General features: G+C 53.8%; 70 non-coding genes across 70 annotated transcripts; all 70 read left to right on the top strand.

Annotated features, from left to right (window-relative positions):
- The first annotated feature begins 3,558 nt into the window (after positions 1 to 3,558).
- On the top strand, positions 3,559 to 3,642 carry TRNAL-CAG (transfer RNA leucine (anticodon CAG)). Its single transcript has one exon. It is a non-coding gene; the product is annotated as a tRNA-Leu (tRNA).
- Positions 3,643 to 3,855: 213 nt separating this feature from the next.
- Positions 3,856 to 3,939, top strand: TRNAL-CAG (transfer RNA leucine (anticodon CAG)). Its single transcript has one exon. It is a non-coding gene; the product is annotated as a tRNA-Leu (tRNA).
- Positions 3,940 to 4,016: 77 nt separating this feature from the next.
- TRNAL-CAG (transfer RNA leucine (anticodon CAG)) lies at positions 4,017 to 4,100 on the top strand. Its single transcript has one exon. It is a non-coding gene; the product is annotated as a tRNA-Leu (tRNA).
- A 79-nt stretch (positions 4,101 to 4,179) lies between these two features.
- On the top strand, positions 4,180 to 4,263 carry TRNAL-CAG (transfer RNA leucine (anticodon CAG)). The gene has a single exon. It is a non-coding gene; the product is annotated as a tRNA-Leu (tRNA).
- A 52-nt stretch (positions 4,264 to 4,315) lies between these two features.
- On the top strand, positions 4,316 to 4,399 carry TRNAL-CAG (transfer RNA leucine (anticodon CAG)). Its single transcript has one exon. It is a non-coding gene; the product is annotated as a tRNA-Leu (tRNA).
- A 77-nt stretch (positions 4,400 to 4,476) lies between these two features.
- On the top strand, positions 4,477 to 4,560 carry TRNAL-CAG (transfer RNA leucine (anticodon CAG)). The gene has a single exon. It is a non-coding gene; the product is annotated as a tRNA-Leu (tRNA).
- Positions 4,561 to 4,639: 79 nt separating this feature from the next.
- On the top strand, positions 4,640 to 4,723 carry TRNAL-CAG (transfer RNA leucine (anticodon CAG)). The gene has a single exon. It is a non-coding gene; the product is annotated as a tRNA-Leu (tRNA).
- A 79-nt stretch (positions 4,724 to 4,802) lies between these two features.
- TRNAL-CAG (transfer RNA leucine (anticodon CAG)) lies at positions 4,803 to 4,886 on the top strand. The gene has a single exon. It is a non-coding gene; the product is annotated as a tRNA-Leu (tRNA).
- A 52-nt stretch (positions 4,887 to 4,938) lies between these two features.
- TRNAL-CAG (transfer RNA leucine (anticodon CAG)) lies at positions 4,939 to 5,022 on the top strand. Its single transcript has one exon. It is a non-coding gene; the product is annotated as a tRNA-Leu (tRNA).
- Positions 5,023 to 5,101: 79 nt separating this feature from the next.
- On the top strand, positions 5,102 to 5,184 carry TRNAL-CAG (transfer RNA leucine (anticodon CAG)). Its single transcript has one exon. It is a non-coding gene; the product is annotated as a tRNA-Leu (tRNA).
- A 52-nt stretch (positions 5,185 to 5,236) lies between these two features.
- Positions 5,237 to 5,320, top strand: TRNAL-CAG (transfer RNA leucine (anticodon CAG)). The gene has a single exon. It is a non-coding gene; the product is annotated as a tRNA-Leu (tRNA).
- A 77-nt stretch (positions 5,321 to 5,397) lies between these two features.
- On the top strand, positions 5,398 to 5,481 carry TRNAL-CAG (transfer RNA leucine (anticodon CAG)). The gene has a single exon. It is a non-coding gene; the product is annotated as a tRNA-Leu (tRNA).
- A 79-nt stretch (positions 5,482 to 5,560) lies between these two features.
- TRNAL-CAG (transfer RNA leucine (anticodon CAG)) lies at positions 5,561 to 5,644 on the top strand. The gene has a single exon. It is a non-coding gene; the product is annotated as a tRNA-Leu (tRNA).
- Positions 5,645 to 5,696: 52 nt separating this feature from the next.
- TRNAL-CAG (transfer RNA leucine (anticodon CAG)) lies at positions 5,697 to 5,780 on the top strand. The gene has a single exon. It is a non-coding gene; the product is annotated as a tRNA-Leu (tRNA).
- A 77-nt stretch (positions 5,781 to 5,857) lies between these two features.
- TRNAL-CAG (transfer RNA leucine (anticodon CAG)) lies at positions 5,858 to 5,941 on the top strand. The gene has a single exon. It is a non-coding gene; the product is annotated as a tRNA-Leu (tRNA).
- A 79-nt stretch (positions 5,942 to 6,020) lies between these two features.
- On the top strand, positions 6,021 to 6,104 carry TRNAL-CAG (transfer RNA leucine (anticodon CAG)). The gene has a single exon. It is a non-coding gene; the product is annotated as a tRNA-Leu (tRNA).
- A 79-nt stretch (positions 6,105 to 6,183) lies between these two features.
- On the top strand, positions 6,184 to 6,267 carry TRNAL-CAG (transfer RNA leucine (anticodon CAG)). The gene has a single exon. It is a non-coding gene; the product is annotated as a tRNA-Leu (tRNA).
- A 52-nt stretch (positions 6,268 to 6,319) lies between these two features.
- Positions 6,320 to 6,403, top strand: TRNAL-CAG (transfer RNA leucine (anticodon CAG)). Its single transcript has one exon. It is a non-coding gene; the product is annotated as a tRNA-Leu (tRNA).
- Positions 6,404 to 6,482: 79 nt separating this feature from the next.
- Positions 6,483 to 6,566, top strand: TRNAL-CAG (transfer RNA leucine (anticodon CAG)). The gene has a single exon. It is a non-coding gene; the product is annotated as a tRNA-Leu (tRNA).
- A 79-nt stretch (positions 6,567 to 6,645) lies between these two features.
- TRNAL-CAG (transfer RNA leucine (anticodon CAG)) lies at positions 6,646 to 6,729 on the top strand. The gene has a single exon. It is a non-coding gene; the product is annotated as a tRNA-Leu (tRNA).
- Positions 6,730 to 6,806: 77 nt separating this feature from the next.
- TRNAL-CAG (transfer RNA leucine (anticodon CAG)) lies at positions 6,807 to 6,890 on the top strand. Its single transcript has one exon. It is a non-coding gene; the product is annotated as a tRNA-Leu (tRNA).
- A 79-nt stretch (positions 6,891 to 6,969) lies between these two features.
- Positions 6,970 to 7,053, top strand: TRNAL-CAG (transfer RNA leucine (anticodon CAG)). Its single transcript has one exon. It is a non-coding gene; the product is annotated as a tRNA-Leu (tRNA).
- A 79-nt stretch (positions 7,054 to 7,132) lies between these two features.
- On the top strand, positions 7,133 to 7,216 carry TRNAL-CAG (transfer RNA leucine (anticodon CAG)). Its single transcript has one exon. It is a non-coding gene; the product is annotated as a tRNA-Leu (tRNA).
- A 52-nt stretch (positions 7,217 to 7,268) lies between these two features.
- Positions 7,269 to 7,352, top strand: TRNAL-CAG (transfer RNA leucine (anticodon CAG)). The gene has a single exon. It is a non-coding gene; the product is annotated as a tRNA-Leu (tRNA).
- A 78-nt stretch (positions 7,353 to 7,430) lies between these two features.
- Positions 7,431 to 7,514, top strand: TRNAL-CAG (transfer RNA leucine (anticodon CAG)). The gene has a single exon. It is a non-coding gene; the product is annotated as a tRNA-Leu (tRNA).
- A 52-nt stretch (positions 7,515 to 7,566) lies between these two features.
- On the top strand, positions 7,567 to 7,650 carry TRNAL-CAG (transfer RNA leucine (anticodon CAG)). The gene has a single exon. It is a non-coding gene; the product is annotated as a tRNA-Leu (tRNA).
- A 77-nt stretch (positions 7,651 to 7,727) lies between these two features.
- Positions 7,728 to 7,811, top strand: TRNAL-CAG (transfer RNA leucine (anticodon CAG)). The gene has a single exon. It is a non-coding gene; the product is annotated as a tRNA-Leu (tRNA).
- A 79-nt stretch (positions 7,812 to 7,890) lies between these two features.
- TRNAL-CAG (transfer RNA leucine (anticodon CAG)) lies at positions 7,891 to 7,974 on the top strand. The gene has a single exon. It is a non-coding gene; the product is annotated as a tRNA-Leu (tRNA).
- Positions 7,975 to 8,053: 79 nt separating this feature from the next.
- On the top strand, positions 8,054 to 8,137 carry TRNAL-CAG (transfer RNA leucine (anticodon CAG)). The gene has a single exon. It is a non-coding gene; the product is annotated as a tRNA-Leu (tRNA).
- Positions 8,138 to 8,189: 52 nt separating this feature from the next.
- TRNAL-CAG (transfer RNA leucine (anticodon CAG)) lies at positions 8,190 to 8,273 on the top strand. The gene has a single exon. It is a non-coding gene; the product is annotated as a tRNA-Leu (tRNA).
- Positions 8,274 to 8,352: 79 nt separating this feature from the next.
- TRNAL-CAG (transfer RNA leucine (anticodon CAG)) lies at positions 8,353 to 8,436 on the top strand. The gene has a single exon. It is a non-coding gene; the product is annotated as a tRNA-Leu (tRNA).
- A 52-nt stretch (positions 8,437 to 8,488) lies between these two features.
- Positions 8,489 to 8,572, top strand: TRNAL-CAG (transfer RNA leucine (anticodon CAG)). The gene has a single exon. It is a non-coding gene; the product is annotated as a tRNA-Leu (tRNA).
- Positions 8,573 to 8,651: 79 nt separating this feature from the next.
- On the top strand, positions 8,652 to 8,735 carry TRNAL-CAG (transfer RNA leucine (anticodon CAG)). The gene has a single exon. It is a non-coding gene; the product is annotated as a tRNA-Leu (tRNA).
- A 77-nt stretch (positions 8,736 to 8,812) lies between these two features.
- On the top strand, positions 8,813 to 8,896 carry TRNAL-CAG (transfer RNA leucine (anticodon CAG)). The gene has a single exon. It is a non-coding gene; the product is annotated as a tRNA-Leu (tRNA).
- Positions 8,897 to 8,975: 79 nt separating this feature from the next.
- On the top strand, positions 8,976 to 9,059 carry TRNAL-CAG (transfer RNA leucine (anticodon CAG)). The gene has a single exon. It is a non-coding gene; the product is annotated as a tRNA-Leu (tRNA).
- Positions 9,060 to 9,137: 78 nt separating this feature from the next.
- TRNAL-CAG (transfer RNA leucine (anticodon CAG)) lies at positions 9,138 to 9,221 on the top strand. Its single transcript has one exon. It is a non-coding gene; the product is annotated as a tRNA-Leu (tRNA).
- Positions 9,222 to 9,273: 52 nt separating this feature from the next.
- TRNAL-CAG (transfer RNA leucine (anticodon CAG)) lies at positions 9,274 to 9,358 on the top strand. Its single transcript has one exon. It is a non-coding gene; the product is annotated as a tRNA-Leu (tRNA).
- A 79-nt stretch (positions 9,359 to 9,437) lies between these two features.
- TRNAL-CAG (transfer RNA leucine (anticodon CAG)) lies at positions 9,438 to 9,521 on the top strand. The gene has a single exon. It is a non-coding gene; the product is annotated as a tRNA-Leu (tRNA).
- Positions 9,522 to 9,573: 52 nt separating this feature from the next.
- On the top strand, positions 9,574 to 9,657 carry TRNAL-CAG (transfer RNA leucine (anticodon CAG)). Its single transcript has one exon. It is a non-coding gene; the product is annotated as a tRNA-Leu (tRNA).
- Positions 9,658 to 9,736: 79 nt separating this feature from the next.
- On the top strand, positions 9,737 to 9,820 carry TRNAL-CAG (transfer RNA leucine (anticodon CAG)). The gene has a single exon. It is a non-coding gene; the product is annotated as a tRNA-Leu (tRNA).
- An 80-nt stretch (positions 9,821 to 9,900) lies between these two features.
- TRNAL-CAG (transfer RNA leucine (anticodon CAG)) lies at positions 9,901 to 9,983 on the top strand. The gene has a single exon. It is a non-coding gene; the product is annotated as a tRNA-Leu (tRNA).
- Positions 9,984 to 10,062: 79 nt separating this feature from the next.
- Positions 10,063 to 10,146, top strand: TRNAL-CAG (transfer RNA leucine (anticodon CAG)). Its single transcript has one exon. It is a non-coding gene; the product is annotated as a tRNA-Leu (tRNA).
- Positions 10,147 to 10,198: 52 nt separating this feature from the next.
- On the top strand, positions 10,199 to 10,282 carry TRNAL-CAG (transfer RNA leucine (anticodon CAG)). The gene has a single exon. It is a non-coding gene; the product is annotated as a tRNA-Leu (tRNA).
- A 77-nt stretch (positions 10,283 to 10,359) lies between these two features.
- On the top strand, positions 10,360 to 10,443 carry TRNAL-CAG (transfer RNA leucine (anticodon CAG)). Its single transcript has one exon. It is a non-coding gene; the product is annotated as a tRNA-Leu (tRNA).
- Positions 10,444 to 10,522: 79 nt separating this feature from the next.
- Positions 10,523 to 10,606, top strand: TRNAL-CAG (transfer RNA leucine (anticodon CAG)). The gene has a single exon. It is a non-coding gene; the product is annotated as a tRNA-Leu (tRNA).
- Positions 10,607 to 10,685: 79 nt separating this feature from the next.
- Positions 10,686 to 10,769, top strand: TRNAL-CAG (transfer RNA leucine (anticodon CAG)). The gene has a single exon. It is a non-coding gene; the product is annotated as a tRNA-Leu (tRNA).
- A 52-nt stretch (positions 10,770 to 10,821) lies between these two features.
- On the top strand, positions 10,822 to 10,905 carry TRNAL-CAG (transfer RNA leucine (anticodon CAG)). The gene has a single exon. It is a non-coding gene; the product is annotated as a tRNA-Leu (tRNA).
- A 79-nt stretch (positions 10,906 to 10,984) lies between these two features.
- On the top strand, positions 10,985 to 11,068 carry TRNAL-CAG (transfer RNA leucine (anticodon CAG)). Its single transcript has one exon. It is a non-coding gene; the product is annotated as a tRNA-Leu (tRNA).
- A 79-nt stretch (positions 11,069 to 11,147) lies between these two features.
- On the top strand, positions 11,148 to 11,231 carry TRNAL-CAG (transfer RNA leucine (anticodon CAG)). Its single transcript has one exon. It is a non-coding gene; the product is annotated as a tRNA-Leu (tRNA).
- A 79-nt stretch (positions 11,232 to 11,310) lies between these two features.
- Positions 11,311 to 11,394, top strand: TRNAL-CAG (transfer RNA leucine (anticodon CAG)). The gene has a single exon. It is a non-coding gene; the product is annotated as a tRNA-Leu (tRNA).
- Positions 11,395 to 11,446: 52 nt separating this feature from the next.
- On the top strand, positions 11,447 to 11,530 carry TRNAL-CAG (transfer RNA leucine (anticodon CAG)). The gene has a single exon. It is a non-coding gene; the product is annotated as a tRNA-Leu (tRNA).
- Positions 11,531 to 11,609: 79 nt separating this feature from the next.
- On the top strand, positions 11,610 to 11,693 carry TRNAL-CAG (transfer RNA leucine (anticodon CAG)). The gene has a single exon. It is a non-coding gene; the product is annotated as a tRNA-Leu (tRNA).
- Positions 11,694 to 11,770: 77 nt separating this feature from the next.
- TRNAL-CAG (transfer RNA leucine (anticodon CAG)) lies at positions 11,771 to 11,854 on the top strand. Its single transcript has one exon. It is a non-coding gene; the product is annotated as a tRNA-Leu (tRNA).
- A 76-nt stretch (positions 11,855 to 11,930) lies between these two features.
- TRNAL-CAG (transfer RNA leucine (anticodon CAG)) lies at positions 11,931 to 12,014 on the top strand. The gene has a single exon. It is a non-coding gene; the product is annotated as a tRNA-Leu (tRNA).
- A 236-nt stretch (positions 12,015 to 12,250) lies between these two features.
- On the top strand, positions 12,251 to 12,334 carry TRNAL-CAG (transfer RNA leucine (anticodon CAG)). The gene has a single exon. It is a non-coding gene; the product is annotated as a tRNA-Leu (tRNA).
- A 76-nt stretch (positions 12,335 to 12,410) lies between these two features.
- On the top strand, positions 12,411 to 12,494 carry TRNAL-CAG (transfer RNA leucine (anticodon CAG)). The gene has a single exon. It is a non-coding gene; the product is annotated as a tRNA-Leu (tRNA).
- Positions 12,495 to 12,573: 79 nt separating this feature from the next.
- On the top strand, positions 12,574 to 12,657 carry TRNAL-CAG (transfer RNA leucine (anticodon CAG)). The gene has a single exon. It is a non-coding gene; the product is annotated as a tRNA-Leu (tRNA).
- Positions 12,658 to 12,733: 76 nt separating this feature from the next.
- On the top strand, positions 12,734 to 12,817 carry TRNAL-CAG (transfer RNA leucine (anticodon CAG)). Its single transcript has one exon. It is a non-coding gene; the product is annotated as a tRNA-Leu (tRNA).
- A 52-nt stretch (positions 12,818 to 12,869) lies between these two features.
- Positions 12,870 to 12,953, top strand: TRNAL-CAG (transfer RNA leucine (anticodon CAG)). Its single transcript has one exon. It is a non-coding gene; the product is annotated as a tRNA-Leu (tRNA).
- A 77-nt stretch (positions 12,954 to 13,030) lies between these two features.
- On the top strand, positions 13,031 to 13,114 carry TRNAL-CAG (transfer RNA leucine (anticodon CAG)). The gene has a single exon. It is a non-coding gene; the product is annotated as a tRNA-Leu (tRNA).
- A 76-nt stretch (positions 13,115 to 13,190) lies between these two features.
- TRNAL-CAG (transfer RNA leucine (anticodon CAG)) lies at positions 13,191 to 13,274 on the top strand. Its single transcript has one exon. It is a non-coding gene; the product is annotated as a tRNA-Leu (tRNA).
- Positions 13,275 to 13,351: 77 nt separating this feature from the next.
- Positions 13,352 to 13,435, top strand: TRNAL-CAG (transfer RNA leucine (anticodon CAG)). Its single transcript has one exon. It is a non-coding gene; the product is annotated as a tRNA-Leu (tRNA).
- A 76-nt stretch (positions 13,436 to 13,511) lies between these two features.
- Positions 13,512 to 13,595, top strand: TRNAL-CAG (transfer RNA leucine (anticodon CAG)). Its single transcript has one exon. It is a non-coding gene; the product is annotated as a tRNA-Leu (tRNA).
- A 76-nt stretch (positions 13,596 to 13,671) lies between these two features.
- On the top strand, positions 13,672 to 13,755 carry TRNAL-CAG (transfer RNA leucine (anticodon CAG)). The gene has a single exon. It is a non-coding gene; the product is annotated as a tRNA-Leu (tRNA).
- Positions 13,756 to 13,831: 76 nt separating this feature from the next.
- On the top strand, positions 13,832 to 13,915 carry TRNAL-CAG (transfer RNA leucine (anticodon CAG)). The gene has a single exon. It is a non-coding gene; the product is annotated as a tRNA-Leu (tRNA).
- Positions 13,916 to 13,991: 76 nt separating this feature from the next.
- TRNAL-CAG (transfer RNA leucine (anticodon CAG)) lies at positions 13,992 to 14,075 on the top strand. The gene has a single exon. It is a non-coding gene; the product is annotated as a tRNA-Leu (tRNA).
- A 76-nt stretch (positions 14,076 to 14,151) lies between these two features.
- Positions 14,152 to 14,235, top strand: TRNAL-CAG (transfer RNA leucine (anticodon CAG)). The gene has a single exon. It is a non-coding gene; the product is annotated as a tRNA-Leu (tRNA).
- A 76-nt stretch (positions 14,236 to 14,311) lies between these two features.
- TRNAL-CAG (transfer RNA leucine (anticodon CAG)) lies at positions 14,312 to 14,395 on the top strand. Its single transcript has one exon. It is a non-coding gene; the product is annotated as a tRNA-Leu (tRNA).
- Positions 14,396 to 14,474: 79 nt separating this feature from the next.
- Positions 14,475 to 14,558, top strand: TRNAL-CAG (transfer RNA leucine (anticodon CAG)). The gene has a single exon. It is a non-coding gene; the product is annotated as a tRNA-Leu (tRNA).
- A 76-nt stretch (positions 14,559 to 14,634) lies between these two features.
- TRNAL-CAG (transfer RNA leucine (anticodon CAG)) lies at positions 14,635 to 14,718 on the top strand. Its single transcript has one exon. It is a non-coding gene; the product is annotated as a tRNA-Leu (tRNA).
- Positions 14,719 to 22,590: the final 7,872 nt, after the last annotated feature.

Consider the following 22,590-nt stretch of genomic DNA (forward strand, 5'->3'; position numbering starts at 1 on the left):
CCCTGGCAGTGCAGGACACGAAAACTGACGGGGAAGATGACACCGGGAACATGGTGCGACGTTTCACGTCTAGGTTTTTTGCACTAGTGTCCCACGCTATAGGCACGTCTGCGGGCTGTGTCATTTTTGTTAAGAACTTACCGGGACTTGAGGTTCAGAAATATATGGTGTGTCCATCGGGTAGGTGTGTTTTGGTTGACTTCCTGTACAACAAAACATATTGGGGCATCATTTGTGTGTACGCTCCAAATTCGGTAGAGGAAAGGATGGTTTTTTTTTTTTCAAAACCTACAAAAGTACTTAACTTGTGAGAAATGCCTGATCTTCATGGGTGACTTCAATTGCGTCCTGAGAGGTTGTGATAAAATCAGTGCACGGGCGTTTAGGGACAGAAGCACTGAGGCGTTTTCGGAAGTTTTAGAGACGTGCAACCTCGATGATGTGGCGGAATGTTTAGAAGGCGCGCGTTGTGTGAGGTGCACACATTTTCAGCGGTCAAGCCAGGCACGGCTAGATCGCATTTATGTTTCGCCGGACGTTATTTTAAAATGCAGTAGCTACAGTGTAGTACCGGTATCATTTTCTGATCATTGTTTACTGGAGTGTGGGATAGGGACAAAGAAAAGAGGAAATCAGTTTTCTGGGGAGATGTGGAAATTAAATATTAAGCTGATTACAGATGACATCTTTAGCAGGAAAGTAAACGAAGAAATCGGCAAATTAGAAACGAGCGAGGAACTGAAAGTATGAATGCAGTGGGAACTTTGCAAACAACAAATAAAAATGGCAGCGATCGAAAGGTCAATCCCTATGCGACAAGAGTAGAAGCGGGAGGAAGACAATTTAAGATCTTTAGTGGCTAGACTTCTCGAAAAAGAAAGCGAAGAGCCTGGAAAATGGATGGACTACATAAGAAAAAATAAAACACAATATTGAACTCTTCGAAGAAGAACGCTATCGTGGCGCGCTTCTGCGGGCAAGGGCGCAAGATGTAGCTTCTGGGGAGACACAGTCAAAACGAACGCTAGGAATAAAAAAAAACGCATGCTCAGCGAAACCACCTTGAAAAGATTGATTGGGGTGGGGCGTTATCTGGAGAAAGCGGTCTTATCCAGCAGGCATTTCTTGAATATATCAGGTGCTGTTTGCAAAGCAAGAAGTGGATGGGAGCGTATTCCAGGAAAAGTTTCTTCGCGCTTTAGAAGAAACTTTTTAGAAGAAACCGCGATTAAATGACGAACAGAAAGAAAGGTTGGAGCTGTCGATAACTGCGTCAGAGGTCGAGCATGCGATAGAAAATTTGAGCCTTGGAAAATCTCCTAGACCTGATGGATTGATTCCAATTTCTTGCAAAGCGTATAAACACGAAATAGTGCCAATACTGACAGCAGGGTATAATGAACCCTAGAAAGTAAATGAATTGCCTCAGTCTTACGGTAAATCCCACACAGTGTTAATTCCCAAATATGATGAAGCAGAAAAGTTACAGCAGGTCACAGCATATCGTCCTATCGCTCTCACAAACGTAGAGTATAAAGCTTTCATGAAGATTCTAGCCCGTAGACTACAGTCAGTTATTAATGGTATAGTCGGTCCTGACCAGGCGTGTGGGATCAAGGGACGCTCCATTGTTACCAATATTCATAGAGCAAGGTGTGTGCTTGAATGTTGTGATCAAACAAATAGCGGTGTAGCCATCCTTCAGCTAGATCTTGAGAAAACATTTGATTGTGTATCGCACGAATTCCTGTTCTGCATACTCGACCATGTAAATGCAGTGTCCATTATTCGCGAGGGAGTGGCCTTGGTGTACCGAAGCTGCACGACGAGATTAATTGTAAATAAGAGTTTGGGGGCCCCCATTCTCCTGCAGCGTTCGGTGCGCCAGGGCTGTCCCCTTAGCCCCATTCTATTCTGCATTTACATCGAAAAGTTGTGTTTGAATATCATGAAAAATGAAAAAATTCGTGGCTTCCAGCTGCAAGCGGCAGAAGTTAAGCTGCTGGCCTATGCGGATGATGTCCCAGTGTTCACAGTGACTCGGGAAGGTGTAACTGAGGCTGTGGCATGCGTAAAAGAATTCACCAAACTCACCGGCAGTAAAGTGAATTGGTCAAAGTCCCTGGGGCTTTGGCACGGAGAATGGCTAACGAAGCACAACAATTTTGCAAACATGTCCTGGGTGACGACCCCAGTAAAGTACTTGGGCGTCCCACTAGACGGTTATCGCGATAGCGAATCGTACTGGAGAGCACAGACGCAAGCCACGCATGAAAAGGCGGAGAGGTGGAAAGGGCAACATCTGTCAATTTTTGCAAGGGCCACAGTGTGTAATCTGTTTTTTATGTCTAGGATGTGGTACGTGATGCAAGTGCTGCATTGGGCAAGGATGAACGTACAGAGACTGCACCGGATCTTTGCCGTTTTTGTGTGGGCTGCAGGCTGGGAACGATCCAGCAGGAAGAATTTGTTTAGGCGAGTCAAGGACGGTGGCCTGAGTCTGGGGCACTTATTTCTGCGGCAGATTGTAAGCAGATTTCTTTTGTGCATGATGTAAGCGATCCGTTTTTGTGCACTGTGTGTCAATTAGAGCTCGGAAATGCACTGCCGGACTTTGTTGCCTCAACCGAAAATTTATAGGGACGTATTTTTGGTTACTTTGGAGAGGTTTTCGCGAGTGTTCGATTCCTATCTGTTCGTTTTTCGTATGAGTATTTGTCTTCTGTTAGCAAGAAGAAGTTGTATATGGATTTGTGCGATGTAGTTCTTCCACAACCTATGTACAGGGCCGTATACAGTGGAGGCCTGGGACGCGACGTACTTAAGCGTGTGAAGGCGATGCAGGTGCCGCCAAGTGCAAAAACATTCTTCTTTAAGTTACATACTGGAACACTACCAGCAAAGAAATTTTTGGAGACGAAGCTTTTATTTCTACCTTGGGGATCACAATGTTTAATCTGTAAACAACCGGAAACAATAGACCAACGTTTTTTTGCATTTTTGGGAGGGGGTATACTTCTGGGACATCTTGTAAAGGACATTGAAAAAAATTTCCGCTAGACTCTCATGGAATTCGCTACTTGCCTGTAGAGATTGAGGATGAGACATCATTCAACCTTATTATGCTAACGGGCCTCCACTGTATTTGGCGCTCCAGAATGGCACGATATCATTGCGATCCTAATGCACGGCCAGCACGGATCTATTTTCAGGAGTGTATGCATAAGTATATTGAAATTCAAAAACTCGCTCCTGAAGCTCCCGAGTGGCTCGAAAGAGTAGTGCCTTTGGTGGCGCTAAGAGAGCTTTAATATGACGAAGCCACAAACCACCAGGCGGTTAGTGTTACGTATTTTTCATTGTGCCGTGTAAGTGTATTTGTGTATTGTGGTTCTTGCCGAAGTCACAAAATAAAGAAAAAAAAAGCGTTCAGGTCGCAGTCCGGTCTACCGGGCGTGGGTTCGAATCCCACTTCTAACAGAGGTAGCTTGCCTTTTTTTTTATCAAGGCACGAAAAGAAGGTTTGGCGCTGCTTTCGCTTCGCTGCCGCACCGTCCCGTCAGGATGGCCGAGCGGTCCAAGGCGCTGCGTTCAGGTCGCAGTCCGGTCTGCCGGGCGTGGGTTCGAATCCCACTTCTGACAGAGGCTGCTTGCCTTTTTTTTATCAAGGCACGAAACGAAGGTTTGGCGCTCCTGTCGCTTCGCTGCCGCACCGTTCCGTGAGGATGGCCGAGCGGTCCAAGTCGCTGCGTTCAGGTCGCAGTCCGGTATACCAGGCGTGGGTTCGAATCCCACTTCTGAAAGAGGTTGCTACGAAGGTTTGGCGCTGCTTTCGCTTCGCTGCCACACCGTTCCGTCAGGATGGCCGAGCGGTCCAAGGCGCTGCGTTCAGGTCGCAGTCCGGTCTGCCGGGCGTGGGTTCGAATCCCACTTCTGACAGAGGCTGCTTGCCTTTTTTTTATCAAGGCACGAAACGAAGGTTTGGCGCTGCTTTCGCTTCGCTGCCGCTCCGTTCCGTCAGGATGGCCGAGCGGTCCAAGGCGCTGCGTTCAGGTCGCAGTCCGGTCTACCGGGCGTGGGTTCGAATTCCACTTCTGACAGAGGTTGCTTGCCTTTTTTTTTTATCAAGGCACGAAACGAAGGTTTGGCGCTGCTTTCGCTTCGCTGCCGCTCCGTTCCGTCAGGATGGCCGAGCGGTCCAAGGCGCTGCGTTCAGGTCGCAGTCCGGTCTACCAGGCGTGGGTTCGAATCCCACTTCTGACAGAGGTTGCTACGAAGGTTTGGCGCTGCTTTCGCTTCGCTGCCACACCGTTCCGTCAGGATGGCCGAGCGGTCCAAGGCGCTGCGCTCAGGTCGCAGTCCGGTCTACCGGGCGTGGGTTCGAATTCCACTTCTGGCCGAGGTTAATTGCCTTTTTTTTATCAAGGCACGAAACGAAGGTTTGCCGCTGCTTTCGCTTCGCTGCCGCTCCGTTCCGTCAGGATGGCCGAGCGGTCCAAGGCGCTGCGTTCAGGTCGCAGTCCGGTCTACCGGGCGTGGGTTCGAATTCCACTTCTGACAGAGGTTGCTTGCCTTTTTTTTTTATCAAGGCACGAAACGAAGGTTTGGCGCTGCTTTCGCTTCGCTGCCGCTCCGTTCCGTCAGGATGGCCGAGCGGTCCAAGGCGCTGCGTTCAGGTCGCAGTCCGGTCTACCGGGCGTGGGTTCGAATTCCACTTCTGACATAGGTTGCTTGCCTTTTTTTTTTATCAAGGCACGAAACGAAGGTTTGGCGCTGCTGTAGCTTCGCTGCCGCACCGTTCCGTGAGGATGGCCGAGCGGTCCAAGTCGCTGCGTTCAGGTCGCAGTCCGGTATACCAGGCGTGGGTTCGAATCCCACTTCTGACAGAGGTTGCTACGAAGGTTTGGCGCTGCTTTCGCTTCGCTGCCGCTCCGTTCCGTCAGGATGGCCGAGCGGTCCAAGGCGCTGCGTTCAGGTCGCAGTCCGGTCTACCGGGCGTGGGTTCGAATTCCACTTCTGACAGAGGTTGCTTGCCTTTTTTTTTTATCAAGGCACGAAACGAAGGTTTGGCGCTGCTTTCGCTTCGCTGCCGCTCCGTTCCGTCAGGATGGCCGAGCGGTCCAAGGCGCTGCGTTCAGGTCGCAGTCCGGTATACCAGGCGTGGGTTCGAATCCACTTCTGACAGAGGTTGCTACGAAGGTTTGGCGCTGCTTTCGCTTCGCTGCCACACCGTTCCGTCAGGATGGCCGAGCGGTCCAAGGCGCTGCGCTCAGGTCGCAGTCCGGTCTACCGGGCGTGGGTTCGAATTCCACTTCTGGCCGAGGTTAATTGCCTTTTTTTTATCAAGGCACGAAACGAAGGTTTGCCGCTGCTTTCGCTTCGCTGCCGCTCCGTTCCGTCAGGATGGCCGAGCGGTCCAAGGCGCTGCGTTCAGGTCGCAGTCCGGTCTACCGGGCGTGGGTTCGAATTCCACTTCTGACAGAGGTTGCTTGCCTTTTTTTTTTATCAAGGCACGAAACGAAGGTTTGGCGCTGCTTTCGCTTCGCTGCCGCTCCGTTCCGTCAGGATGGCCGAGCGGTCCAAGGCGCTGCGTTCAGGTCGCAGTCCGGTCTACCAGGCGTGGGTTCGAATCCCACTTCTGACAGAGGTTGCTACGAAGGTTTGGCGCTGCTTTCGCTTCGCTGCCACACCGTTCCGTCAGGATGGCCGAGCGGTCCAAGGCGCTGCGCTCAGGTCGCAGTCCGGTCTACCGGGCGTGGGTTCGAATTCCACTTCTGGCCGAGGTTAATTGCCTTTTTTTTATCAAGGCACGAAACGAAGGTTTGCCGCTGCTTTCGCTTCGCTGCCGCTCCGTTCCGTCAGGATGGCCGAGCGGTCCAAGGCGCTGCGTTCAGGTCGCAGTCCGGTCTACCGGGCGTGGGTTCGAATTCCACTTCTGACAGAGGTTGCTTGCCTTTTTTTTTTATCAAGGCACGAAACGAAGGTTTGGCGCTGCTTTCGCTTCGCTGCCGCTCCGTTCCGTCAGGATGGCCGAGCGGTCCAAGGCGCTGCGTTCAGGTCGCAGTCCGGTCTACCGGGCGTGGGTTCGAATTCCACTTCTGACATAGGTTGCTTGCCTTTTTTTTTTATCAAGGCACGAAACGAAGGTTTGGCGCTGCTGTAGCTTCGCTGCCGCACCGTTCCGTGAGGATGGCCGAGCGGTCCAAGTCGCTGCGTTCAGGTCGCAGTCCGGTATACCAGGCGTGGGTTCGAATCCCACTTCTGACAGAGGTTGCTACGAAGGTTTGGCGCTGCTTTCGCTTCGCTGCCGCTCCGTTCCGTCAGGATGGCCGAGCGGTCCAAGGCGCTGCGTTCAGGTCGCAGTCCGGTCTACCGGGCGTGGGTTCGAATTCCACTTCTGACAGAGGTTGCTTGCCTTTTTTTTTTATCAAGGCACGAAACGAAGGTTTGGCGCTGCTTTCGCTTCGCTGCCGCTCCGTTCCGTCAGGATGGCCGAGCGGTCCAAGGCGCTGCGTTCAGGTCGCAGTCCGGTCTACCGGGCGTGGGTTCGAATTCCACTTCTGACAGAGGTTGCTTGCCTTTTTTTTTTATCAAGGCACGAAACGAAGGTTTGGCGCTGCTTTCGCTTCGCTGCCACACCGTTCCGTCAGGATGGCCGAGCGGTCCAAGGCGCTGCGCGCAGGTCGCAGTCCGGTCTACCGGGCGTGGGTTCGAATTCCACTTCTGGCCGAGGTTAATTGCCTTTTTTTTATCAAGGCACGAAACGAAGGTTTGCCGCTGCTTTCGCTTCGCTGCCGCTCCGTTCCGTCAGGATGGCCGAGCGGTCCAAGGCGCTGCGTTCAGGTCGCAGTCCGGTCTACCGGGCGTGGGTTCGAATTCCACTTCTGACAGAGGTTGCTTGCCTTTTTTTTTTATCAAGGCACGAAACGAAGGTTTGGCGCTGCTTTCGCTTCGCTGCCGCTCCGTTCCGTCAGGATGGCCGAGCGGTCCAAGGCGCTGCGTTCAGGTCGCAGTCCGGTCTACCGGGCGTGGGTTCGAATTCCACTTCTGACATAGGTTGCTTGCCTTTTTTTTTTATCAAGGCACGAAACGAAGGTTTGGCGCTGCTGTCGCTTCGCTGCCGCACCGTTCCGTGAGGATGGCCGAGCGGTCCAAGTCGCTGCGTTCAGGTCGCAGTCCGGTATACCAGGCGTGGGTTCGAATCCCACTTCTGACAGAGGTTGCTACGAAGGTTTGGCGCTGCTTTCGCTTCGCTGCCGCTCCGTTCCGTCAGGATGGCCGAGCGGTCCAAGGCGCTGCGTTCAGGTCGCAGTCCGGTCTACCGGGCGTGGGTTCGAATTCCACTTCTGACAGAGGTTGCTTGCCTTTTTTTTTATCAAGGCACGAAACGAAGGTTTGGCGCTGCTTTCGCTTCGCTGCCGCTCCGTTCCGTCAGGATGGAAGAGCGGTCCAAGGCGCTGCGTTCAGGTCGCAGTCCGGTCTACCAGGCGTGGGTTCGAATCCCACTTCTGACAGAGGTTGCTACGAAGGTTTGGCGCTGCTTTCGCTTCGCTGCCACACCGTTCCGTCAGGATGGCCGAGCGGTCCAAGGCGCTGCGCTCAGGTCGCAGTCCGGTCTACCGGGCGTGGGTTCGAATTCCACTTCTGGCCGAGGTTAATTGCCTTTTTTTTATCAAGGCACGAAACGAAGGTTTGCCGCTGCTTTCGCTTCGCTGCCGCTCCGTTCCGTCAGGATGGCCGAGCGGTCCAAGGCGCTGCGTTCAGGTCGCAGTCCGGTCTACCGGGCGTGGGTTCGAATTCCACTTCTGACAGAGGTTGCTTGCCTTTTTTTTTTATCAAGGCACGAAACGAAGGTTTGGCGCTGCTTTCGCTTCGCTGCCGCTCCGTTCCGTCAGGATGGCCGAGCGGTCCAAGGCGCTGCGTTCAGGTCGCAGTCCGGTCTACCGGGCGTGGGTTCGAATTCCACTTCTGACATAGGTTGCTTGCCTTTTTTTTTTATCAAGGCACGAAACGAAGGTTTGGCGCTGCTGTAGCTTCGCTGCCGCACCGTTCCGTGAGGATGGCCGAGCGGTCCAAGTCGCTGCGTTCAGGTCGCAGTCCGGTATACCAGGCGTGGGTTCGAATCCCACTTCTGACAGAGGTTGCTACGAAGGTTTGGCGCTGCTTTCGCTTCGCTGCCGCTCCGTTCCGTCAGGATGGCCGAGCGGTCCAAGGCGCTGCGTTCAGGTCGCAGTCCGGTCTACCGGGCGTGGGTTCGAATTCCACTTCTGACAGAGGTTGCTTGCCTTTTTTTTTTATCAAGGCACGAAACGAAGGTTTGGCGCTGCTTTCGCTTCGCTGCCGCTCCGTTCCGTCAGGATGGCCGAGCGGTCCAAGGCGCTGCGTTCAGGTCGCAGTCCGGTATACCAGGCGTGGGTTCGAATCCCACTTCTGACAGAGGTTGCTACGAAGGTTTGGCGCTGCTTTCGCTTCGCTGCCGCTCCGTTCCGTCAGGATGGCCGAGCGGTCCAAGGCGCTGCGTTCAGGTCGCAGTCCGGTCTACCGGGCGTGGGTTCGAATTCCACTTCTGACAGAGGTTGCTTGCCTTTTTTTTTTATCAAGGCACGAAACGAAGGTTTGGCGCTGCTTTCGCTTCGCTGCCGCTCCGTTCCGTCAGGATGGCCGAGCGGTCCAAGGCGCTGCGCTCAGGTCGCAGTCCGGTCTACCGGGCGTGGGTTCGAATTCCACTTCTGGCCGAGGTTAATTGCCTTTTTTTTATCAAGGCACGAAACGAAGGTTTGCCGCTGCTTTCGCTTCGCTGCCGCTCCGTTCCGTCAGGATGGCCGAGCGGTCCAAGGCGCTGCGTTCAGGTCGCAGTCCGGTCTACCGGGCGTGGGTTCGAATTCCACTTCTGACAGAGGTTGCTTGCCTTTTTTTTTTATCAAGGCACGAAACGAAGGTTTGGCGCTGCTTTCGCTTCGCTGCCGCTCCGTTCCGTCAGGATGGCCGAGCGGTCCAAGGCGCTGCGTTCAGGTCGCAGTCCGGTCTACCGGGCGTGGGTTCGAATTCCACTTCTGACATAGGTTGCTTGCCTTTTTTTTTATCAAGGCACGAAACGAAGGTTTGGCGCTGCTGTCGCTTCGCTGCCGCACCGTTCCGTGAGGATGGCCGAGCGGTCCAAGTCGCTGCGTTCAGGTCGCAGTCCGGTATACCAGGCGTGGGTTCGAATCCCACTTCTGACAGAGGTTGCTACGAAGGTTTGGCGCTGCTTTCGCTTCGCTGCCGCTCCGTTCCGTCAGGATGGCCCGAGCGGTCCAAGGCGCTGCGTTCAGGTCGCAGTCCGGTCTACCGGGCGTGGGTTCGAATTCCACTTCTGACAGAGGTTGCTTGCCTTTTTTTTTTATCAAGGCACGAAACGAAGGTTTGGCGCTGCTTTCGCTTCGCTGCCGCTCCGTTCCGTCAGGATGGCCGAGCGGTCCAAGGCGCTGCGTTCAGGTCGCAGTCCGGTATACCAGGCGTGGGTTCGAATCCCACTTCTGACAGAGGTTGCTACGAAGGTTTGGCGCTGCTTTCGCTTCGCTGCCGCTCCGTTCCGTCAGGATGGCCGAGCGGTCCAAGGCGCTGCGTTCAGGTCGCAGTCCGGTCTACCGGGCGTGGGTTCGAATTCCACTTCTGACAGAGGTTGCTTGCCTTTTTTTTTTATCAAGGCACGAAACGAAGGTTTGGCGCTGCTTTCGCTTCGCTGCCGCTCCGTTCCGTCAGGATGGCCGAGCGGTCCAAGGCGCTGCGTTCAGGTCGCAGTCCGGTATACCAGGCGTGGGTTCGAATTCCACTTCTGACAGAGGTTTGCTTGCCTTTTTTTTTTATCAAGGCACGAAACGAAGGTTTGGCGCTGCTTTCGCTTCGCTGCCGCTCCGTTCCGTCAGGATGGCCGAGCGGTCCAAGCGCTGCGTTCAGGTCGCAGTCCGGTCTACCGGGCGTGGGTTCGAATTCCACTTCTGACAGAGGTTGCTTGCCTTTTTTTTTTATCAAGGCACGAAACGAAGGTTTGGCGCTGCTTTCGCTTCGCTGCCGCTCCGTTCCGTCAGGATGGCCGAGCGGTCCAAGGCGCTGCGTTCAGGTCGCAGTCCGGTCTACCAGGCGTGGGTTCGAATCCCACTTCTGACAGAGGTTGCTACGAAGGTTTGGCGCTGCTTTCGCTTCGCTGCCACACCGTTCCGTCAGGATGGCCGAGCGGTCCAAGGCGCTGCGCTCAGGTCGCAGTCCGGTCTACCGGGCGTGGGTTCGAATTCCACTTCTGGCCGAGGTTAATTGCCTTTTTTTTATCAAGGCACGAAACGAAGGTTTGCCGCTGCTTTCGCTTCGCTGCCGCTCCGTTCCGTCAGGATGGCCGAGCGGTCCAAGGCGCTGCGTTCAGGTCGCAGTCCGGTCTACCGGGCGTGGGTTCGAATTCCACTTCTGACAGAGGTTGCTTGCCTTTTTTTTTTATCAAGGCACGAAACGAAGGTTTGGCGCTGCTTTCGCTTCGCTGCCGCTCCGTTCCGTCAGGATGGCCGAGCGGTCCAAGGCGCTGCGTTCAGGTCGCAGTCCGGTCTACCGGGCGTGGGTTCGAATTCCACTTCTGACATAGGTTGCTTGCCTTTTTTTTCTATCAAGGCACGAAACGAAGGTTTGGCGCTGCTGTCGCTTCGCTGCCGCACCGTTCCGTGAGGATGGCCGAGCGGTCCAAGTCGCTGCGTTCAGGTCGCAGTCCGGTATACCAGGCGTGGGTTCGAATCCCACTTCTGACAGAGGTTGCTACGAAGGTTTGGCGCTGCTTTCGCTTCGCTGCCGCTCCGTTCCGTCAGGATGGCCGAGCGGTCCAAGGCGCTGCGTTCAGGTCGCAGTCCGGTCTACCGGGCGTGGGTTCGAATTCCACTTCTGACAGAGGTTGCTTGCCTTTTTTTTTTATCAAGGCACGAAACGAAGGTTTGGCGCTGCTTTCGCTTCGCTGCCGCTCCGTTCCGTCAGGATGGCCGAGCGGTCCAAGGCGCTGCGTTCAGGTCGCAGTCCGGTCTACCGGGCGTGGGTTCGAATTCCACTTCTGACAGAGGTTGCTTGCCTTTTTTTTTTATCAAGGCACGAAACGAAGGTTTGGCGCTGCTTTCGCTTCGCTGCCGCTCCGTTCCGTCAGGATGGCCGAGCGGTCCAAGGCGCTGCGTTCAGGTCGCAGTCCGGTCTACCGGGCGTGGGTTCGAATTCCACTTCTGACATAGGTTGCTTGCCTTTTTTTTTTATCAAGGCACGAAACGAAGGTTTGGCGCTGCTGTCGCTTCGCTGCCGCACCGTTCCGTGAGGATGGCCGAGCGGTCCAAGTCGCTGCGTTCAGGTCGCAGTCCGGTATACCAGGCGTGGGTTCGAATCCCACTTCTGACAGAGGTTGCTACGAAGGTTTGGCGCTGCTTTCGCTTCGCTGCCGCTCCGTTCCGTCAGGATGGCCGAGCGGTCCAAGGCGCTGCGTTCAGGTCGCAGTCCGGTCTACCGGGCGTGGGTTCGAATTCCACTTCTGACAGAGGTTGCTTGCCTTTTTTTTTTATCAAGGCACGAAACGAAGGTTTGGCGCTGCTTTCGCTTCGCTGCCGCTCCGTTCCGTCAGGATGGCCGAGCGGTCCAAGGCGCTGCGTTCAGGTCGCAGTCCGGTCTACCGGGCGTGGGTTCGAATTCCACTTCTGACAGAGGTTGCTTGCCTTTTTTTTATCAAGGCACGAAACGAAGGTTTGGCGCTGCTTTCGCTTCGCTGCCGCACCGTTCCGTCGGCATGGCCGAGTGGTCCAAGGCGCTGCGTTCAGGTCGCAGTCCGGTCTACCGGGCGTGGGTTCGAATTCCCCTTCTGACAGAGGTTGCTTGCCTTTTTTTATCAAGGCACGAAACGAAGGTTTGGCGCTGCTTTCGCTTCGCTGCCACACCGTTCCGTCAGGATGGCCGAGCGGTCCAAGGCGCTGCGTTCAGGTCGCAGTCCGGTCTACCGGGCGTGGGTTCGAATTCCACTTCTGGCAGAGGTTGCTTGCCTTTTTTTATCAAGGCACGAAACGAAGGTTTGCCGCTGCTTTCGCTTCGCTGCCGCACCGTTCCGTCGGCATGGCCGAGTGGTCCAAGGCGCTGCGTTCAGGTCGCAGTCCGGTCTACCGGGAGTGGGTTCGAATTCCCCTTCTGACAGAGGTTGCTTGCCTTTTTTTATCAAGGCACGAAACGAAGGTTTGGCGCTGCTTTCGCTTCGCTGCCGCACCGTTCCGTCAGGATGGCCGAGCGGTCTAAGGCGCTGCGTTCAGGTCGCAGTCCGGTCTACCGGGCGTGGGTTCGAATTCCCCTTCTGACAGAGGTTGCTTGCCTTTTTTTATCAAGGCACGAAACGAAGGTTTGGCGCTGCTTTCGCTTCGCTGCCGCTCCGTTCCGTCAGGATGGCCGAGCGGTCCAAGGCGCTGCGTTCAGGTCGCAGTCCGGTCTACCGGGCGTGGGTTCGAATTCCACTTCTGACAGAGGTTGCTTGCCTTTTTTTTTTATCAAGGCACGAAACGAAGGTTTCGCGCTGCTTTCGCTTCGCTGCCACACCGTTCCGTCAGGATGGCCGAGCGGTTTAAGGCGCTGCGTTCAGGTCGCAGTCCGGTCTGCCGGGCGTGGGTTCGAATCCCACTTCTGACAGAGGCTGCTTGCCTTTTTTTATCAAGGCACGAAACAAAGGTTTGGCGCTGCTGTCGCTTCGCTGCCGCACAGTTCCGTGAGGATGGCCGAGCGGTCCAAGTCGCTGCGTTCAGGTCGCAGTCCGGTATACCAGGCGTGGGTTCGAATCCCACTTCTGACAGAGGTTGCTACGAAGGTTTGGCGCTGCTTTCGCTTCGCTGCCACACCGTTCCGTCAGGATGGCCGAGCGGTCCAAGGCGCTGCGTTCAGGTCGCAGTCCGGTCTACCGGGCGTGGGTTCGAATTCCACTTCTGGCAGAGGTTGCTTGCCTTTTTTTTATCAAGGCACGAAACGAAGGTTTGCCGCTGCTTTCGCTTCGCTGCCGCACCGTTCCGTCGGCATGGCCGAGTGGTCCAAGGCGCTGCGTTCAGGACGCAGTCCGGTCTACCGGGCGTGGGTTCGAATTCCCCTTCTGACAGAGGTTGCTTGCCTTTTTTTATCAAGGCACGAAACGAAGGTTTGGCGCTGCTTTCGCTTCGCTGCCGCACCGTTCCGTCAGGATGGCCGAGCGGTCTAAGGCGCTGCGTTCAGGTCGCAGTCCGGTCTACCGGGCGTGGGTTCGAATTCCCCTTCTGGCAGAGGTTGCTTGCCTTTTTTTTATCAAGGCACGAAACGAAGGTTTGCCGCTGCTTTCGCTTCGCTGCCGCACCGTTCCGTCGGCATGGCCGAGTGGTCCAAGGCGCTGCGTTCAGGTCGCAGTCCGGTCTACCGGGCGTGGGTTCGAATTCCCCTTCTGACAGAGGTTGCTTGCCTTTTTTTATCAAGGCACGAAACGAAGGTTTGGCGCTGCTTTCGCTTCGCTGCCGCACCGTTCCGTCAGGATGGCCGAGCGGTCTAAGGCGCTGCGTTCAGGCCGCAGTCCGGTCTACCGGGCGTGGGTTCGAATTCCCCTTCTGACAGAGGTTGCTTGCCTTTTTTAATAAAGGCACGAAACGAAGGTTTGGCGCTGCTTTCGCTTCGCTGCCGCTCCGTTCCGTCAGGATGGCCGAGCGGTCCAAGGCGCTGCGTTCAGGTCGCAGTCCGGTCTACCGGGCGTGGGTTCGAATTCCCCTTCTGACAGAGGTTGCTTGCCTTTTTTAATAAAGGCACGAAACGAAGGTTTGGCGCTGCTTTCGCTTCGCTGCCGCACCGTTCCGTCAGGATGGCCGAGCGGTCTAAGGCGCTGCGTTCAGGTCGCAGTCCGGTCTACCGGGCGTGGGTTCCAATTCCCCTTCTGACAGAGGTTGCTTGCCTTTTTTAATAAAGGCACGAAACGAAGGTTTGGCGCTGCTTTCGCTTCGCTGCCGCTCCGTTCCGTCAGGATGGCCGAGCGGTCCAAGGCGCTGCGTTCAGGTCGCAGTCCGGTCTACCGGGCGTGGGTTCGAATTCCCCTTCTGACAGAGGTTGCTTGCCTTTTTTAATAAAGGCACGAAACGAAGGTTTGGCGCTGCTTTCGCTTCGCTGCCGCACCGTTCCGTCAGGATGGCCGAGCGGTCTAAGGCGCTGCGTTCAGGCCGCAGTCCGGTCTACCGGGCGTGGGTTCGAATTCCCCTTCTGACAGAGGTTGCTTGCCTTTTTTAATAAAGGCACGAAACGAAGGTTTGGCGCTGCTTTCGCTTCGCTGCCGCTCCGTTCCGTCAGGATGGCCGAGCGGTCCAAGGCGCTGCGTTCAGGTCGCAGTCCGGTCTACCGGGCGTGGGTTCGAATTCCACTTCTGACAGAGGTTGCTTGCCTTTTTTTTTTATCAAGGCACGAAACGAAGGTTTGGCGCTGCTTTCGCTTCGCTGCCGCACCGTTCCGTCGGCATGGCCGAGTGGTCCAAGGCGCTGCGTTCAGGTCGCAGTCCGGTCTACCGGGCGTGGGTTCGAATTCCCCTTCTGACAGAGGTTGCTTGCCTTTTTTTATCAAGGCACGAAACGAAGGTTTGGCGCTGCTTTCGCTTCGCTGCCGCACCGTTCCGTCAGGATGGCCGAGCGGTCTAAGGCGCTGCGTTCAGGTCGCAGTCCGGTCTACCGGGCGTGGGTTCGAATTCCCCTTCTGACAGAGGTTGCTTGCCTTTTTTACCAAGGCACGAAACGAAGGTTTGGCGCTGCTTTCGCTTCGCTGCCGCACCGTTCCGTCATGATGGCCGAGCGGTCTAAGGCGCTGCGTTCAGGTCGCAGTCCGGTCTACCGGGCGTGGGTTCCAATTCCACTTCTGACAGAGGTTGCTTGCCTTTTTTTATCAAGGCACGAAACGAAGGTTTGGCGCTGCTTTCGCTTCGCTGCCGCACCGTTCCGTCAGGATGGCCGAGCGGTCATTCTACTCCCGGCCACCGAGCGTGACGGACGCAGGATCATGAGCTCCGGCGGAGCGGCGACAGCGGCCCTTGCTGGCCGCGGAAACAGGATCGAGGGAAACGACGATACGGATTATCAGGTGATCTTGCCGCAGCTGCCTACCGGACGTGTGGTTTTAAAAACACTTTTTCTGCATGGCGATGTTCGTGTTAGGCCCTTTCGGGTCGAGGATTTTCGCGATGCGCTGGCCCAGGCTGGTACGCTCCCTGACGTGGTGGCTTTGGGGGCGTACCAAATAAACCACGTTTGGGCTGTGACTTTCAAGACCGCTGAAGGAGCCAAGAGGCTTCTCGCCTTCAAGGAACTAAAAGTGAAAGGACGGCGATGTCTTATCAATGATCCGGAAGACCAACAATTCAAGCTACGGCACCACTGGATGCTAGAAGGCGTGGCCGACGAAGACCTCCGGACGGCTTTTGCTGCGTTCGGGAAGGTAACCGAAGTTACACGGGAACGGTGGCGCGTCCAAGGCGTCCACGACAAGGGATCTACAACACGAACTGTACTCCTAAAACTGAAACCTGGTTTGAAGGTCGACGATCTATCTCACCAGATACGTGTCGCCGGGGAGTTGGCCCTTGTTGTGGCGCCGGGGCGACCGATGCAGTGCTTGCGCTGTCATGGCACGGGCCATGTTCGGCGATTGTGTAAAGTCCCTGGTGTTCGAAATGCAGGCGTTACGGCCACGCCGACAGCGACTGCGTCCGCACATACGCAGTGGCAACCGGGCTGGCAATGGGAGTCGACAGGACGGAGCACATTATGGACGTCGTCGAGACAGAAGAGGCGGCAAAAGGAACCGACGTGACAACGAAACCGGCGGTGACGACGGAGTCTTCTGGGCACCCGAGCGGCGACGGAAACACGGCCAGCGGCGGTGGGAAGGAACCGAGGACGGTAATTCCTGCTGGGACAAACGAAGGGTCATCCAGCGACGGCACCAGTCATCCGGCTAAAAATGTCGACCAACCACCGACCAGCGTGGAACAGATGGACCAGAGCAGCGCCCGTGTGACGACCGTCGCCCCCCCCCCCCCCCCACCCAAGCGACCTCACTACCTGACCGACAACGAAGGGGACAAGCCCGCAGGTGGCGGCTTTGAGGAGCCGCCAGCAAAAAGAGCCCAGTCCAGGCGATCAACACTCAGCCCAACGCCCAACCTTGCGGCAGGCAAGCGCGTCGCCGAGAAGGCGCCTCCACTGCCTCCGCAGCAAAACCAGGCATCCGCTCCTGACGGCTCCGGGGGTGGCAACGGCGTCTAGCTTCGTGCTAGACGTGAAAGGTGAGCACGGTGCTCTCGGCGTCTTCACACGTTTTTAAATATGGCTTCTGCAACCTCCTTGACTTTTGCAACGCTCAATGTCAGAGGTTTTGCAGCTAAGAGGAAGCAGAGCCAAGTGCACCGCATTTTAACAGATAATATCCATCTGCTTGCTATTCAGGAAACGAAAGTGGAAGGGGAACAAGACACCGAGCGCTTCGTGCAACGTTTTACGTCAAGATTCTATGCGGTCGTGAGCCATGCCGTCGGCACATCTGCTGGATGCATTGTGTTTATAAAAGAGCTGCCTAGCCTCGAGGTGCAGGCGTACACATCGTGCCCTTCGGGTCGTTGTGTAGTAGTGGATTTTGCTTTCGCCTGCTCTGAATGGTGACTAATTTGCGTTTACGCACCTAACGTGGGCGAGGATAGGGTAGCTTTTTTTAAGAGCATTCAGCTTTTCTTAAGCACAGGAAAACACCTGATATTGTTGGGAGATTTTAATTCTGTCTTGAGCGCGGCTGACAAAATCAGCACGCGATCCCACCGCGATGAAAGCGCCGAACTTCTCCGACGCTTTATCGATAAGTTTGCATTAGAGGACGTGACTGAATGTGTGGTATATAAGCGCGGCATGATGTTCACGCACTTCCAACGAAGTAGCCATGCCCGCCTTCATAGAATATATGTATCGGTCGACCTGTCGCCAAAGTGTCACAGCTACGATGTTGTTCCTGCCACTTTCTCGGACCACTGCTTGGTGAAATGCAGTATAGGCGCGGTAAAATGTAAAAAACTCTTTCCAGTGGGACCTCTGGAAATTCAACAATAAGCTTCGTAAAGACGAAATTTTCACCGGGTTTGCAGGACAGGAAATTAATAAAATAACCGTTAATGGCAATCGAGCAGCTGGAGAAGAATAGGAAAGTTGCAAACAGCAGATAAAAGTGTATGCAACAGAAAGGGCCAGCTGCATACGTTTTCAAGAAAGGTTAAGCGAGGCACATTTGAAGTCCTTACTGGACAAGTTATTAGTTCAGGAATGCAAGGCACCGGGTGTTTTCAGTGAAGACGTCAGAAAAACCAAACAAAAGCTAGAAACGATAGAGGAAGTGCGATATCGCGGTGCACTTGTGCGCGCGAGGGAAAAAACAGCCAGGCTTAGCTTGGTTAAGCCAAGAATGCGTTGCATATCTCGATGGAGTTCCGTGCTGCTCCGTTGACTCGATAGGCTATTGACTCGATCGCCATTGTAACTGCCCATGTAGCAGCGCTCGATCGCCTTTGAGTCTATAGACTATCGGTTCGAGGGCCCTCGAAATGCCTGTTTGACAGGGGTATAAGACTGTCCCGGCGAAGGAGCGCAGCTCTTTTATACATATGCCGTGACTTCAATCATAGCGCAGCGCCCCTAGCGGGAGGAGCGGGAGTCAGGTGGTGGCTGCGGCCGCGCGCGACCGCGCGAGTTGGGGCCCAGCTTTTCCTCCGGCTGTCGTGACGTCACGCCATGTGGTTTGGTGGCTGCCCGGCCGAACTGAAGGGCTGAACTGAGTGATTGCAATATGCAACGCATACAACCACAAAACGGGCGTTAGGAGTGGAAAGGGCGCACGCTCGGCGAAACCATGTCGCGGAAATTCAATGGGGCGGTGCCACTGCATCGGATAATGACAGCATACCAAAGACTTTTTTTTACTACTATCAAGCGCTTTTCGCTTCGAGACATGTTGACATGGGAAGATTTAAGGAGATATTTTAGGGGCCATGACACGTATTGATGACGCAGACAGAAAAAGATTAGAGCTGCCAATTAACGAACAAGAAATGGAACAGGCTATTGATAAATTAAACTCTGGAAAGTCGCCGGGGCCTGACGCCCTGAGCGCGGCTTTTTATAAAGCTTTCAAGAAGGAACTAGCACCGCTCCTCTCAGTGGTATTTAATGAAGCGTATGAGTTGCATGCTTTGCCTACATCATATGCATCCTCGCATACTGTGCTCATAACAAAAACCGATCAAACAGAAAAACTCAGACAGGTAACATCGTACAGGCCCATAGCCCTAACAAATGTAGACTACAAAATTTATAGGAAGGTTCTTGCAGGCAAGCTACATACCGTAATGCATAAAATAGTCGGATCTCACCAAACGTGTGGGATCAAGGGGCGTTGCATTGTTGAGAATATTCACAAGGCTAGGTGCGTGCTTGAGTGTTGTGACGCAATATATGCTCGGGTCGCAGTTCTTCAGATTGACCTTGAGAAGGCGTTTGACTGTGTGGCGCACGAATTGCTGCTTTGCATTCTACATTACATTAACGTTGGTTCTTTTATCAGTGAGGGTGTGGCCATGGCTTACCGTAACTGCACTATGAGGTTAATAGTAAACAAGACCTTGGGGGCCCCCATTAGTGTGCAGAGATCGGTACGCCAGGGCTGTCCCCTCAGCCCCCTGCTGTTTTGTATTTATATAGAAACCCTCTGCCTAAACATTATAGGAACTGAGGCTATTCCTGGTTTTCGTGTACATTCATCAGAAGTGAAGCTCTTAGCATACGCAGATGATGTTGCTGTTTTCTGCGTTAACCAAGATAGCATAAGCAGGACAATCGAAGCAGTAAAGGGTTTCAGTGAGGTCACCGGAAGTTTGGTGAATTGGGGCAAGTGGCTGGGATTCTGGCACAGAGAATGGCCGTCAACTCCAGCTGTTTTCGCCAGCGTTTCTTGGGTGACAACACCCGTGAAATACCTAGGTGTTCCACTCGAATTTTACAGGGACAGTGAGCCTTTTTGGAAAACACAGGTTGAAGAAACACGCGAGAAAGCCGAAAAATGGAAAAGTGCTCATTTCTCTGTATTTGCAAGAGCAACTGTGTGCAATTTGTTTTTGATAAGCAAGCTCTGGTATGTGACGCAAATACTCCACTGCTCACGGTTAAATGTGCAAAAGCTGCACCGTATTTTCGCTGTCTTTATATGGGCGTCAACATGGGATAGGTGCCGCCCGAAAAATTTGTTCAGGAGCGTCAAGGTAGGGGGACATGGTCTGGTGCACTTGTTCATACGGCAGATAGTAAACAGATTTTAGTTTCTCCGAGACGTTAAAGATCCTTTTCTACGTACCGTATGCCAAGTCAGGCTCGGGTGTGCTGTGCCAGATTTCATTGTTGGAACGGAGACTATGACTGGAGGTATTTTTGGTTTTCTTGAAGAGGTTGTGTTTAGCTTCAGGTTTTTGACGGCGAGATTTTCAAAAAATTATTTAAGTGGTGTTCAGCGGAAAACATCGTACAAGGATATATGTGACGTTTTATTGCCGGAACCAATGTACAAGGCAATATGCTTCGGAGGCCCAGGAAGAGATGGCCTGAAACGGGTGAAAAAAAACGCAGGTACTACCGGGAACAAAAACTTTCTTCTTCAAGCTGCACACCGGGACTCTGTCTGTAAAATCTTTCCAAGAAAAAAAAAGGGGTTTTACCCACCTTGGGGATCCCACTGCCTTATATGTAAACAACCAGAAACAATCGACCATGTTTTCTTGCACTGTTGGGAAGGCGTATATTTTTGGGACGTCCTTCAAAGGATCATGAAAAAAGAATTACCATTAGATCCGTATGAAATCCGATTCCTGCCTACAGCAAAAGACGATGGCATGCCGTTTGATTTAGTAATGCACGCGGGCCTCCATAGCATATGGCACTCCCGAATGGCAGGCTTACATTGTGACCCGGATGCGCGGCCTGCGCGACTGTATTTCCGTGAGACAATGCACAAGTTCATCGAGGTGCTGAAAACACAAGCATCTCCCCCTGAGTGGCTTTCAAAGTTCTAACCTTTGACGGAACTCAGGGAATTTTAAACTGACAAGGCCTGCCCCTCTGGGGGCTGTAGGCTACCTTTTTGTAGTTTGGGTGTCTACCCGTGTATGTTTTGTGTTGTATTTTGTCGAAGCCCAGCAATAAAAAAAAGGTCGCTGCCCGGTCTACCGGACGCGAGTTCGAATCCCACTTCTGACAGAGGTTGCTTGCATTTTTTTATCATGGCACGAAATGAAGGTTTCGCGCTGCTTTCGCTTCGCTGTCACAACGTTCAGTCAGGATGGCCGAGGATTCTACTTCCGGCTACCGTTCGGTGCTGATGCAGGATCATGAGCTCCGGTGGAGCGGCGATAGCGGCCCGGGCCGGCCGCGGTACCAGGCTTGACAAATGACGATAAGGAATACCATATCATTTTGCGGAACCTGCCCGCCGGACGTGTTGTTTTGAACACAGTTTTTTCGCACGGAGACGTGCGTGTGCGACCCTTTAGAGTGGAAGAATTCCGGGACGCATTGGCGAAGACTGGTACGCTCCCAGATGTGGTGGCCCTGGGGCCGCATCAAATCAACCACGTCTCGACCGTGACTTTGAGCAACGTCGAAACAACGAAACGGCTGCTTGCCTTCAAAGAGCTTCTAATGAAAGGGCGCCGGTGCATCATCATCGACCCTGAGGATCAACAGGTGAAGCTCCGGCTCCTTTGGATGTTGCATGGAGTTGCCGATGAGGAGATTAGAACTGCGTTGGCGCCATTCGGTCAGGTGACCGAAGTTACCCGTGAGCGTTGGCGCGTCCAAGGCGTTCACAAAAAGGGTTCAACGACAAGGACCATGCTCCTAAAGATGAAGCCGGGCATGAAGACAGACGACCTGCCCCACCAGATAAGAGTTGCAGGAGAGTTGGCCCTCGTGGTTGCGCCTGGTCGGCCAATGCAGTGCCTGCGCTGCCACAGAACCGGCCATGTACGCCGGGAATGTAAGATTTCGCGCTGCTGGATATGTATGCGGTTCGGCCATGCTGACTCGGAACGCGTTCGAACGTACGCGGTGGCTGCAGGACTACCATCGAGGGCGGTCTCGGTGGAGCACCAAATGGATGTCCCCGAGACAGAAGAAGCAGCAAGTGGCGTCGGTGATGCGGGAAAGCCAGCTGGAACTGCGGGCAAGCTGGTACCTCTGGGGGGCGGGAACGAGGCGCCCTGTGTGCCCGGCAAGGAAACCGCAACACCTGGCAACGAAGATACGGTGGAAGGCATGGAGGGTGAGGCTGAGTGCTCTCCGAATTCTGAGATACCGGAGTCTGCCTGACTGTACCAGAATGACTGTACCAACATTAATATAGTCTAAGATACTGAACGGAATGTTATGTGACACACAATGGAAAGCCTTTTCTAAGTCCAACTGCAGTAATGCTGCACATGCTTGTGTTGCATCACAGCATTCGAGCACACTTCTGACTTTATGGATGTTCTGAAAAATAAATCGCCCTTTGATCCCACACGTTTGGTGGGGGCCAACTATTTCATTTATAACTGTTTGTAGCCTGCCAGCAAGCACCTTCATATAAATCTTATAGTCAACGTTCGTCAGAGCAATGGGCCTGTATGACGACGCCTGCTTAAGCTTATCTGGTTGGTCAGTTTTGGGGATAAGCAGAGTATGAGACAACCCAAACGATGCTGGAAATGACTTCCGTTCATAGGCCTCATTAAATAAGGAACACAACACTGGTGATAATTGTTCCTTGAATGTTTTGTAAAAAGCCGCACTCAGGCCGTCCGGCTCGGGTGATTTTCTCGGATTTACGTTATTTATTGCCTGCTGCACTTCTTGTTTAGTAATTGGCCGCTCAAGGCTTGCTTTTTTCTGCTCGTCAGTTTTTGGCATCGCCTCAAGAAAGGATTCCTTAAATCGATCCAACTTAACACTCTGGTAAGAAAAGAGGTGTTTGTAGTGTTCAGAGAAAGATTTTGTGATTCCTTCGTTATCTGTTTCTGTGCGGCCCGCCCATTCAATCTCTGCTACGTGATTACGCCTTGCGTTCGCTTTTTCAATTCCTGACGATCTTTTTGTCGACGCCTCGCCCACGGCCAGTTTCTCCGCTCTCGCGAGCACAAGTGCACCGCGATAACGGTCTTCGTCTATCAGTTGGAGCTTTTGTTTGATTTTTCTGACATCGTCCATGTATAAACCGGGCGCATTACACTCCAGAGCTAACAATTTCTCCAGCAATTCCGTTAAACCTTTCACTTGTTTTTCTTTACAACTAGTGCACCTCGATTGTTCAATAGCTTTTACCTTAATCTGTTGCTTGCACAGTTCGCATTCTTGACCCAGTGCATGCTTGTTATCCGGAGCAACGTTATTAATTTCCACTTCTAATAGTCTAGTAAACTGATCATTTAACAGTCTATTGTTTAACTTCCAAAGGTCCCACTGAAAACAACCGCCTTTCTTTCTGGTTCCAATAGTGCAATGAACCAAGCAGTGATCC

Source organism: Amblyomma americanum, chromosome 1 (assembly GCF_052857255.1).
Source record: "Amblyomma americanum isolate KBUSLIRL-KWMA chromosome 1, ASM5285725v1, whole genome shotgun sequence".
Classification (NCBI taxonomy): Eukaryota; Metazoa; Arthropoda; class Arachnida; order Ixodida; family Ixodidae; genus Amblyomma; species Amblyomma americanum.